The 13,478-nt window shown below is 38.0% G+C and overlaps 1 long non-coding RNA gene across 1 annotated transcript; it reads right to left on the bottom strand.

Moving 5' to 3' along the window:
* Nucleotides 1-9: 9 nt before the first annotated feature.
* On the bottom strand, nt 10-13,473 carry LOC109488734. Its single transcript, XR_002141636.2, has 3 exons — nt 13,245-13,473; nt 3,359-3,474; nt 10-3,251 (listed from the first exon to the last, which is right to left on the bottom strand). It is a non-coding gene; the product is annotated as an uncharacterized LOC109488734 (long non-coding RNA).
* Nucleotides 13,474-13,478: the final 5 nt, after the last annotated feature.

Here is a 13,478-nt window from a genome sequence, read left to right as displayed (position 1 = left end):
CCCCCGCCGGAGCGCACACAGTTTTTTCCTTCCTCATCTCTTCATTTTCCTCTTCTCTCTTTTTAAAATTTTCTTCTTTACTAGGCCTTCCGGCTGAAGACCCACAAAAGTGATGACCCACAAAAGTGATCAATATTACCAAAAGCATTCAGGTTTCTCATCCTGTCTTTCTTGCTCTAAAGATGGCTTTTGTTCCCAAAGAAAGGATGTCTAAATTCAAGGTAGTTTTAACTGGTCTCCCACCTTTTCCTTCTCCCATAATAGAACGTTTGGGATGGGGTTAGCAAAGCAGGTCTATATGGAGTCTCTCTATATTTCAGTTTGCCATGATAAAATAACAGCAACTTATTGGTTGATTCAGAGAAGTTTACATCATTTAAATAAAAATCAAGATAGTAAATTAGTCCACTCCTTATCTATGAATTGTTTATTGGACAAGAAATTAAATGCCCTTAAAGATATTTTTAAATAACTTGGTTTGAAATCATTTTTTCAAAAAGCATATTCACAAATACCACTGTTTCTAAGACAGTTCCTTTTCTACATATGAATATGTAGATCAGAGAGCTCAGTTAATGATGTCATCAAATAAAAGAGACTTTACCTCTGTTACAGGTTCATTGCCCAAGAGTTGTTACTTTGTCTAACATTTTTGACACACCCTAACTATATAATTTCACACTTTCTTGGTAATTTTTTCTCTCCTTCTCTATTCTATGCCAAAGTTGCATTTCTATCCTCAAACAATTTCAGTATATGGCAGTTTTGTAAGTCTCATCAATTCACACTGGTGTGTTTTTCTTATAGACACTGTCCTAAACCAAACCAAATGTTTCTCTCAGTGGGGAAAAAAAAAGTTAAAACTATTAGAGAGCTAATCCTATTTTTAAATTATATGCAGTATAATTATCCTATCTAATTTGGAGTCTATTCAATTAATATCCCCATTGTTTAAGAAACCTACCTTTTAAAAGAAGTGTTCTTAGAAATAAGATATTCTATAAGCATTGAAATAAAGTTTTTGAACTTTGGTGCCAAATTTTGCCCTTAAATTAATTCTTAAATATTTATATTTATTTCAAAGCTATCTCACCATTCAAACAAAATTGCCTTTAAAAATTAGCTCCAATTATAATTTTTCAGTTCTAAAGTATTTTTTAATAATTCTGATTGAGCAATTAAATACAAACCTGATACTCTTATCAATTATAGATCTATATAATCTTCAACAACAATCCATGCTAATTAGGGCACCAATATTTATATCAAGAACATCCACGTGACTCACCTGATGATTCATTAAAGGGGACAAATAGTGAATCGGAACTAAAAACAAAATTCTCTTGAATAAAAAGAAGACGTCTTGGTCACAAGATGGCATTCAACTAGGGAAGGTACAATGTTGACAAGTCACCATATTTAGATTTGTGAAAGTGTATGATCACTGAAGGCCTGTAATATCTTCACTTAAAGCAGTGTCCTTGATTTTCATTATTATGTATAAAGTGCTCTGAAAGCACATTAGTAAGCAATTCATTCCAAAACCCTTTAACGATGTTCTTCTATGTCCTGTGCAGCCCTTATTTTAGATTCTTATCTTCATTATCATAGTCTCTCTAACACTCATCTTTGGGTCTTTGGTATTTTCTTGAATATACCTTTGGCACCTAGTTTTCCCAATCTGCTTTATCAGTTAATAACAATTCTTTAAAAGCTATGCTCCGTAGAACATAACTCCAGACACTGAAATCAGACATCTCACTCAAACCTCAAAGAACATTAAGAACCACTTCAAATAATTTCAGGAATCTATCCCAACTTGTTAAATAATTATCTTTCAAATTGCAAAATATAGGGACTTATCTAAACTTCACTACCAAAAGCATTCTGAAACATTTTGTCAAATAGTGAATGGTCAACTACTATACAAAAATCAGTGCAAAGTTTCATCCAGGCAGCCTTAAATGTACTTCTCGATGAAGAAATAACATCATGTAGAATTTCTGTTGTTTTCACCAATTTTTGCAGATAAGACTTTTTAAAATTATTAACCTATTAAAAATTTGACCTGCCTACCCTTTTCCTGAGCTTCACAGCCTGTAAGAATGACATCATAAATAAAATGTAAACCCTTAACTGAAGGCCCACCACAAATTTTAACTGACCTCTAGAACTTACAGATAAGCCCATCTGCAAGGCTCATTTTATTAAATTTTACTTATAAGAGAAATGTCTATTAGGCCAAGAATAAAATTAAAAAATAAAATAAAATAAAATAAAATAAAATAAAATAAAATAAAATGGATCAGTTTGGAGTAATCTGGTTGTTACGTTCAGCAGTTAAGTTGCAATACGTTTGCCCCATCTTGAATTGCCACTAACGGTAAGAGGAGAATGGTGTCAAACAAGTATTTGGCACAATGCTTGACAAGCCAAAGCTTTTCAGAAAGAACCTATCTTCCCCTCATTGTTTACAGAAAACTAAATTCATTCCACCCTTAATATTCAAGGACACCACATCATCAGTTCAATGCCATTTTTTGTTAATTGCCACTAAGAGTGGCAGAATTTGGAAACAGGGGGCTTAAAAGTTTAAATCAGTATAAGAACTTCACATAGGTCCCTTGTACACATCCTCTTATCTTAAAAAGAGCATAAAAACCTTTGCCTGTAAAGCACTTATAATATGTGGACTTATTTTCTATTTGGATGGTACTCAGGACTGCTGAGTAATAACCAGGGTTCTCTCCACTCAGTTCAGCATGCACGGCATCTGTGATCTCAAGTGCACTGGTAATTCGTGCCTTATTGTAACATCTTCACTATAAACAGTTCAGGCATTTAGAAACAAAGTATCAATGAACTTAACGGTTACTTTAATTCATCTTATAAATAAGCAACTGAGAATTTTGCTCCAAGTGGCTGCTAGTGTAGCCCATTCCATAAATGGCATTCTCCGAAGCATAAGGCACAATATGATATGAATGCAGCTCTTCATAATAAAGAGACTGAGAACAGCATTCCTGTACCATGAACTTCAGCCGTTTTCTTGTATCAGAATAAGCAGTCTTATAACACGGAGCTGCTTTAAAGTATTCATAGCTCTCTTTCTCCGTCTCTAGATGTATCTTCCTCAGCAAATTGTTAATTAACACAGACCTTCTTAAGTAGGTTTCTGGGTCTTCAAGAAACCTGAGCTTCTCCAGAGAAAGTTTGAGAATGCAAGTCCTGTCCTCAGGCAATATCAGGTGCTGGAAAGCAAATACATCATATCTACGTTTTAGAAAAATGAAAACCAGAGCTTTTGCTATTGACAAGACTCATAAAAAAGAAAAAGTAATGATAAGTAAACCCTTACTTTTGGAAAATACCCATGGTAATCTTGATGTAAATCTTCTTCTTCTGCATATTTTCTCTTAAAGTAGGCTACTTTCGACGTTGTTAATGTATATGTTAATACTTTTGCTGGATAAGCTAAACAAAATAAAATAATTGGAGAAAAGTCAGGTTTTATTGTGGCAAAGAATATTTTATCATATAAGTTCTACTTATAAAAAGAAACTGTTGACCCTAGAAAATAAAATTCTATCTTCATTTACCGAGCACCATGATAAAGTAGTCAGGAGCAATTCTCTTGTGACCAAAAAGCCTGTTTGCAGAAAATGCCACTATTCAGACCCTATAAAATAGATGGTCCAGGTTGGAGAATTATATTTATTTCCTTATGCAGCTCCTCAGAAATAAAGTACTTACCAATCCCCTATTTAATTCCATGCCAGGTAAGATCTAAATATGCCCAAAGGTGAAGTTGAGTCACAAAATTAATGGAAAGAGAGGTAAGTTATTTTTTGTCATTCTTTTAAACTACCTAATTTACAAAGAAAATTTGATGTTGCCAGGTTAATCAAATTGACGTAAAATGGTTGGCAACCCAATTATACTCTAAAGAAATAATTATGTGTGTCTATAGACAAACCCTATGATATGGTCATGGTATGACCATCCAGGTAACACAGAGGTTAATCATATGGAAGTGAAAGGTTTAAATAACATTCTGACTAGCAAGCTTGACCTTGGTATATAATATCTGAATGTGAAAATCTTTGTTCTCTGCTTTAAAATACTATTGCTATTGGGGATTCTGACTTGTTTAAGGAAGGACAGTAGTGTCCTGAAAGCCCATTTGCAGAAATAATTTGGTTTAAAGGGAGTTCCTAGTTTGTACTGTAGGTGGTGCTCATATCACAGAAAACAGGCAAGTTCAATTTGAAAAGCGAAGGACAAGTAGCTTCCAAGTGAAAGCACTGAATTAATTTAGAATACAAATTGAGTCCTGGTTAGTACATACTCATTCCACCTCAGGGGTCGAAACCAAAATAAATGCTCATATGTACACATCAACGGTTTTACTTTTAATCCACATCCTCAAACATTTCCAGGTGTCGAAACTATTTGATTCACAAAATGCGTAGTTTACTAACGTGTTAGATAAATTTATGATGAAGACATTTGATGTTTTTCCTCTCATGTCTTAAATTTCAAAAATCTTAAATGTTAAAAATGTGCATGTCATTTTTTCTTGTTTTTTCTAGTTTTTCTTCCAATTCAGTGGTACCTGTGTAACACTTCCTGCAGCTTTTAGGAGCTGGATGGTTTTCCTAAAGCAGGAGAAGCTACATAAATCACAGCTAAAGCATTCCAAATTTTCATTGATACCAGTGTGTACTATAAACCCAAAGGAATCTTCAGTTAGAATTGGCATGATGTGTAAGGGCAGGAAGAATTTTAAAGCACTGGTTGGTCTGACCTACAAAGAGACAAATGGACAATGATTATTCCCAACTGAATCAAAGACAATAGTTGCTACTATACGTATGCAATCTCTGAATTCAATAAGCAGAACTCAGTTTATACGGAGTTTTCACAGATTTTGAAAGGTTGGGGGGGAAAGAGAACAAAACGGAGTGTATTGAATACAAAGCCTTACTGAATCCAGTTTTCTCCGGGGCTGTTTTGGGTTGTTTTTTGGTTTTTGTTTTTTAGCGGTTTTTTTTGTAAACTGCATTTTCTTACATGTATTTTTAAAGAATTTAATCAAATAATTAGGTGAAGCTTTGGGTTATTCTGTGATGACAATTAATTATTGTGACTGAATTCTTTTCTAACTATTAAGTTGATGCTGCAGTGGTTCTCAAATGTTGGAGCGCATCAGAATCATCAGAAGGGCTCCTTAAAGCACAAACTGCTGGGTCCTACCCCCAGAATTTCTACTTCAGTAGCCCTGAACTAGAAGCAGAGAATCTACATTTGTAACAAATGCAGGTGCAGGGACAGAATTTTGAGAGCCTCTATATTACAGCTCTAGACAGGGATGGTAGTTTCACTACAACAGCAAGAAAGCAGAGCATTCAGCCCATCAACTGATTGCTTTAGCGTCAGAATGCCAAGCAATCAGAAGGATTGATTTTTGTTGGTGGTGGTGCTGCTATCCCAACATTGGCTACATTGGCTTCGATACTGTAGCATCATGAACAAAGCCAGACTGACTTTTAACTAAGTAGTAAAGGAAGAATGAGGTCACTTTTCAACATAAGAAGTATCAATGACTGTTATTAGCATTAGAGCTGGACAGGTCACTGTGTTTTTTTAAATAGGGTCCAATGGCTTATCACAGTAGGAAAGGATTGATGAAAGACTTAGAATGATTTTACCATAGCACACATTTTCATCTATATATGTTTTGTTCTTTTAACATCTGCTCATTTTATTTTCCAAAGGAATGCAATGTCTATAGCATTTAAGACCAAATAAAAACCTTTTAATGAAAGAAAACAGGTGGCCGCTTAGAGAACCGAATGTCAAATAAACCAAGTGATTCTCTGGGGAAGGTGTTTTTAATTCATAGATCAAGACCAAAAAATTATCCTAAATGTCTCCAAGGTTCATTAATTAAGATCCTGTTTGGCTGTATTGGAGCCGTTAGCCTCAGATATAGAATGTATCAGACCCTGAAAACACAGTAAATTCTCAGGGGTCCAGATTTGTGTCTCGGCTCCATGGGCAACACACTTAGCCACTTAGTTTATTGCTCTTAAAAAACACCCCAAGGGTTGTTGAAATGCTGAAAAGCTTTCACAGCTGGTATTGGTTTGACAATTACCTCCTTGCAGGCTGTTTAGCTATTTGCAATGTTTTTGGCATAAATGTTTTTGGAGGATGCTTTTAGCCACTTTGAGGCTAAAATATATAGCAAACATAAGTTCCTACATCTGTTTTCTTGGCTGGATTGAAATTCAAAAAATTCAGAGCTGGAAACTAATTTATTGACTACCTGAGTCAGCCTCCAAAGTTTACAGATGAGGAACCTGTGGCAGGAAGGGTTCCATGATTTACAATAGTTGTGTGGCTGCGAGTTTGGGTTTTGAAGTCAGGTTGAAGTGGGTTTGAATATCCAGCTCTGCTGTTTCTTGGTTGTGCGGCCTTGAGAAAATTATATAAGCTCTTTGCAAGTCTTATTTGTAAAGTGGGGATAGAAATAACACTGGCTCATAGGACCGTTGAAATAATTCATGGAAAATGACTGGCACTGTGCCTAGCATATAGTAAGTGCTCAATCAAATCTGAGCTCTTATTAGGGCAGTAGACACAGACCTATCCCACAGACACCAATCCCAGCCTGGCCTCCTACCTCTGACCCCAACACTCTTTTCCACCACCTGCCCTCCTAGAGATACTAGATTGTAATTGGAGAGTTAAAAGACTACAAAAGAATATTTCAAATGGTCAAGGAAAAAAATATAGTACAGGTGCTATAACGACTGCAGCAAAATGTTTCTGGATTTACTGCCACTGGTCACATGTTTGGGGTGAAGGAAATGTAAATTGTTTTTGAAATATCCAGATAGTCATTTGGAGAATTAAAGTAACTCTAGCTATCCAAAGAAATTTGCCTGTTATGATCCAGTAAACAGGTGCAAATCTGTTTATATCATTCTCCCATAAATAAAGAGCCAAACTCAACTAGCCCTGACATAGACAAGAAAAAGTGAAATGACTTTATGTGTTCATTCTCAGTGTCCTGAGTTCTGAGAACAGGATATAAATTATAAAACTGAGACTGAGCCTATATTTATCTCAAAAGGTAAAATGGTTAATGCTGGCTTGGATATTCAAATTGCTTTTAATCCTGTAACCCCCCGGAGGAACATAAAATATCTGTGCCCAGCTCAATGCATTTCATAGTGTAAAACTCCCAAGAAGCAACGAACAAGAAGTTACTGAACAGAATGACCACCTCTGTCACTAGAGTTCCAGCAGAACAATTTATACACATTTTTAAAATAAATGTTTCAAATGTAATTACAAATGATTGCTCAAGCGCTCTTCCTCTTGTTCTGCTCCTGCCTCCAGACAACTGAAATCCTATTATTGCACAAGTGATTTCATTAGGTACACAGCCCAGGGGCAGTACATTAAGGAAAGATCATCAGCAAATTAATTTACAAACACTTTGAGAGAACAGACAATAATAAAAGAACAAGCCCTGTCATGGCAATCCATTGTTTGTCTGAGATTGAAAAGCCTGAGAGATGGTGAAGAAGTGATGGGTTTAACATATCTTCGTTTGAGTAACGTTTCTATTCCTTCCCCACAGCAATTTATAACTGCAAAAACTGAGCTGAGATCCTCCAGTGAGATGTGTGCCTCCATAAAGCTAGACAACAGAAGAGTCTGATCAATGGGGCGAAGAAGGTGGGATCTAGTCTCAGATGCACAGCTGACGTGTGGTGGACTAATCATGGGCCTCAACTTCCAGTCCCTCACTGATTTCCCTTTGCATGGAGTTAGCTTGGCTTGAGCCTTAAAAAGTATATGTCCCCACCTAACTAAATAATGCTCTGCTAGTCGCAAAGCTTGCAGACATCCTTCCTTAAGGGCCACTTTTGTTTAGAAAGAGCTATGCCATCTGTCACTGTTAGCTGCATTCTTCAGTCTTGCTACATGGCTTAAAATACGTCAACAGGATGTTGTTGCGCCGTCCCACAGCACTAGTTCAAATCCCAGCTCTACAATTTGCTTAGTGACTTCGTGTGAAGTCGTTAACCTCAAAGAACCTGAGTTTCCTCCTCAATTAAATGGTGGAACAATATCAAAGTCTTTGGGTTGTATGTAAATTAAGCGAGATACTGTTTTAAAAGCACATACTCAGTGCCTTTCACATTTCCACGCATTTTCTACTCTACAATAAAATTTAGGTGTTGTGAGTGTAGCGATCGTGTTTTTGAAATTATAAATATGTGTCCTATGAAGGAGCACTGTGTTTGTTATAGCAGGACATCTGTCCTCTCTTTCGTGTTAAGCACGGGAGCATGAAATATTCACAAGTGCACTCGAGAAGGTAGACAGAAGCAACATTCAAGGCCGTAAAGCTGCTCCTTCTGTAGGCCTTTACCTTTGTGATAGATAGATTCCATCAATTTTATCCCTCAAAACCCCTTGCTTGGCACCCTTCTAGATAACATATTCTGTGGAGCAGAACTCATGCCAGTTTTTAGCTCCAAATCAGTGGAACAATCTGTTTCTTCAGATTTATCATCCACTCCAAGCAAAAGATTGACTCCGCTGGCAGTTTAGAATTACCAACAAGTTGCAGCTCCTGGAAAAGTTTCTCAGAAGTTTCCAGCGATACTGATAGGAGAGGAAGGAGAAGAATTTCCCAAGACCAGCAGCACTGTCAGGAACTGGATTCCATGTCCCTCGGGAGAACCCCAAGCTTAGGCATGGAGTATTAAATAAAATAACAACTTTCCACAGCCTACCTATCTTGTTCCACTGCTGATGGCCTCTGAACCAAAGAGAACATGATTAAATGGGATCTGACCAGCCATGTGATCATGAAGTTACCTTACTTGCTGCACCAAAGCCTAACTTCTGCCGTGATCTGGCCCTATGAATGATGGAGGCCAAGTACAGTAAGTTTCACGGGTGAACTTTGCACTTTACTTCCCCTCAGAAGTGCATTTCTTGTTTTGAAGGATGATGCTCCCTTTCACTACACCTTTCACCTTGGAAAGTGGGAATAACTCAGAAAGAACATTGTCAAGGCAATCATATTGTAGATATAGGTTCCAAGGAATATCTTACCGATGATGTCTAGGGAGATGTTATAACTTCCTTAGATACCCAGGTCTTTTGCTCAGAGAGGAGGGTTTTTCAATCCCTCGTGAGTGGAGTGCAGAGAGCTTTTGAAAAATACTTCCTCTAGATCATCCTCATTGTCTCCCACTTTGACTACCATCAGGTTTGGTATATTGCTGAAAACATTTAGCCTAGTATCCCAGAAGGGTTGTAGAAAAACATGAGCTGGGCTATTCATTACCTTTACTCACTAAGACCCTAGGAGAATTTGCCCTGGAGTCGGGTGATTCTCTGCCCTCACTCATTGGCCTGATTTGTGTCACCACCAGGGTTGCTCTAGTGGTGAAATGTTTTTCATTCATGGGACACCTGTCTTCTAAGGACTATAGGTGCTTCATTAAATTGCATTGTGCTCAACTCAGACACTCCACTTGAGTTAACAGCTGGTTTTATCCCCCACAGCAGATATGGAGCAATGAGCCAGAGAGCAGTAAATTAGCAGCACATGCAGACAGAATTAAGACTCCAGGCTCTTGAGTTGTGATTCTCTTTGCAATATCCCCAACTTTTCTTGACGCTGGTAACCCATGCTCCCTTTTAATAATCATTTTAAAAATAACACATACCCCGATACACCACCCCAGAGGGTATTTCCCGGCTTCAAACCTGTCCCTCCTCCCCTTCTAAGCATCACCAATGTTTAGAAGACTCTTGTATCTCTACCTGCCAAGAAGACTTTTTGTTGCATTTTATAATGTGAAAAAAGCTTTAAAAAATTCTAACTATAAAGCTATATTATAATACTGAACATAACACTAGCAAACCCTTAGTGCTTTTTATTAATGTGCCCTTACTCCCCCCACTGAGAAATACTGCAGTGAACTAGATGGCTCTGTTTTTAGCCTGTTAACATAAATGTAATTGGGAAAATTTTTTAAAAAAATTATGTTAGACTTAAAATGGGGAAACATTAAAGTAATGTATTGACACTAGTTAAACAACTTATTAGAAAGGTGGGGGCGGGGGGGGCGTTGACAGGGATCAGCTCCTCCCCAAAATGGCGGGTATGCTTCTTCCTCAGTCTTAGTGGTGAATGTCTATGGTCAATTTACCCCTCTGCTTCTGAAATCATTATTTTATTTACCTTTGTCTAGGTTTTTGAAGCATATTGCTCTGACAAATAGAGCAGTCTGAACTGGTTATGCCTCAGCTTTAGAGCTATTGTAAGGCTGTCGGTGTTTTGACAGCTAAAGCCAGCTGGCATGGATCCTCAGTGCAGAGCCCAGGGCTTTGGCATCTTGATCAAACCTTTCAACATTTCTCCATGTTTCAAAGCATCTTCTAAATCCCAGGAAAGCAACACGACATAAAATTAAACATGGAATGTTCATAGACACATAAACACTTCCAAATAGAATATATAAGGAAAAACTGAAATTAGAACTCAGTTTCAGTTTTAACCTGCTTGATCTCAGCCTTATGTAAGCCTTGTAGCCCCACGTACACCCCTCTTTATAACTCGTGGTATGTACGAGTACAGCTGGCGTTCCCATTGACAAGAGTGACTAGATCCTTAACTACAAATTGGTGGAATTTTTTTCCCACGCTTTTCCTTAGGATCTACCAGTGTCTTTAGAATTAAATGCTTATAATGATACCATTTGATTTATTTTTATTTATTTAAAGCTAACTGCCATGATAACATTTTCTAACGAATGACTTGAAACAGATATGTTCATCAAAATTGCACAGTATACATTCACATTATACATTCATGATAGAATCAAAATTAAAATTTAAGAACCCTTTTCACTTGACCTTCTTGATTGCAATAGTGGTCTCGATGAAAGGGCAGACCTGTTCATGTAAATTAAAGGGCACTGAGTGATTTTAAACTCCTATGCATATTACATAAGAGATAGGATGTGTATAAATTACTAATGCACAAGACTAATGCATATACATGAACCTGTACCTGTGGCTGCTTTATTCAAACTCTCCTCAGATTGATAGCATGCCTAGAACTCCACATACCTCTCATGGCAGGTGACAATCTTATTGGTCTCCTTGGATTTGTTTCTTATCATTAAATATAGTAGTTATAACGGAGGAAGGAAAAAGGGTGGTGGTGCTCAAGGCTAATGAGGGCTTAAGTGGTCATCTTTAATGCTTAAAATTATTAAACTAAACATACTTCAGTAAGTGACTATGGAGACCAGGACTTTTAAAGTCTCATGATAATCATAAAAACTATACAACTAGACCAGAATAAATTTGCAAATAGGTTTCTAGATAAAATGGTTCAATTATTTATTTTTACAAAGAGAGGTAAAGTCAGGGAAGAAATGCAGCAGGCTCTATTTTCATGAATTTGACTGCAATTTGCTAGGCTGCTTACCTACAGGAACATGGATAGCTCAGCACATGTGAAACTTAAACACAGCACTGGAGGGCTGAACACTCAAATGACTGTGTTCCGTCTTGAAAATTTGTTTTGGTTTAAAATGCTTAACACTCGTGAGTTTCTATCATCATGGCCTTAACGTAAATTAAATTTTCAAAAAGCACCATGAACTGCTTTTGCAACTTGGGGAGTTCTCTTCATTTCTTTCATTCAGGCATGCACCAGTTTGCTCATAGCACTTTTGCTTGACATGCTCCCCAAGGCAGGCTACCTAATTTGTGTGATTTGGCCCAGTCTATTCACATGGGTCTTAGAGAGGAAAATCTGCCAGCCCACAAATGTCCTTTCTACAGTAAACCTCTATTGACTTCTACCCAGCAACCATCTATATAAACAACCCCTCATATTGATCTTGTAAGTTATGGTAATGCTACATTAGCATTTATTTCTCTGGATACATATTTAAACAGTAATTTCTTTTAAGCTAGTGATTACCTGGTAAAGCTGAATCAATCTGAAAAGTGTATTTCTAGGACAGCTTCAGAAAATCTGGTGAAAGTTCCCCTTTGCACAGCAAGCATTTCTCACAGCCTCAGGCTCATGAATGGCTACCTGAGATTTTGAAACATGGAGACAGATGCAAGTAACATCGGGAGAGTCAGGACTGCACTGACTTGAACTGGTTATCAAGTCAGGAGAACGCATGCAATAGGAGGACCCATCAAAGGTGATCGAGGTGGGCTGTTCTGGACCAGATAGATAAATAGATAAACCTTCAAGCACACACAATTACTTTAGTGTTCTTCAGACTGAATTTTAAACATAAGGAATCTTAACTATCCTAAGAAATTTGGAAATAAGTGTGATTTCACCAATTATTTACTGGGAGATTATTTTGGAGAGATCATCAGCAGGTTAAAAAAAATCAGAGGCAGATATACTTTATACGTTTTTAAATGCCAGATTTTGTATAAGTTCAAGAAATATTCTCTCTAAAGTAACAATCCAGCAGGTAACTCAACCATTCTCTTTAAGATACCCTACTTCTCACAGGATTTGAAATAGCCGAATGGTACTTTCTCTTTGAAGATAGTTTTTCTTTAAAGGACCATGGTGAACTGCACCTTTTCTACATGGATGTATGCTTACAGATCTCATCATCTTCTATATTTAGAGAGATGAGCTTTCCAAAGGAAGATAGGCAGCCAATGAGGAGGATCCCATCAAAAGAGAGGTGAGTTACTATGGTTACTTTTCAGGAGATTGAGTAACAGTGAACGGCTGCTCCCGGCCAAATGGACCCTTTCCAGAGCAGGACCTAAAAAGATTGTTGCTCTCCATACGTGTTGATTCAATTAGTCCAGACTACACGATGTCATTTTAGCCTTAACCAAAAGCTTTCCATGGGTGCTTACTGCTTCCAGCTCTCCTAGCCCCACACAGGCAGCGAAGTCAAAGGAAAAATACGGAGGGCTGAAAACTTCCTAACACAAACCTAGTAACGACGGGCAAGGGAATCCTCGAGAACCAATTTCATGATTTTTAAAAAATGAAATCAGGTTATTCGGGATCACCACCTGGCCGCTTTTCAATCACTGAGGGTGGAGTAGGATCCCAGAACAGTCCCTATCCTCACCCTCAGTGAAACGGGTCTTTTCTCAGCCTCAGGGGAAGGCACATTGCTGGATGAGTCCAGACGTACCTTGCAAGCTGGGTCCACTGACCAGGAGATCGGCGCATGCACCTGTTTCGTAGAGGCGCGGGGCTCGGTGCTCCCTCCCGCTTTTGCGGAGCTGTCACTCTTCAGAGGGGCGCTGACAGCGGCGGCGGCGGCGGCAGCGCGACAGCGACAGCGGCAGCAGCGGCAACTGCAGCTCGGCGGGCAGCCCTGGCTCCTGCAGGTCCTTCCCTCCAGTCTCTGAAGCGCCTCTCGCTC

This window comes from Ailuropoda melanoleuca, chromosome 14, assembly GCF_002007445.2.
Source record: "Ailuropoda melanoleuca isolate Jingjing chromosome 14, ASM200744v2, whole genome shotgun sequence".
NCBI classification, from domain to species: Eukaryota; Metazoa; Chordata; class Mammalia; order Carnivora; family Ursidae; genus Ailuropoda; species Ailuropoda melanoleuca.
This window is presented reverse-complemented; position numbering and strand designations above follow the sequence as displayed.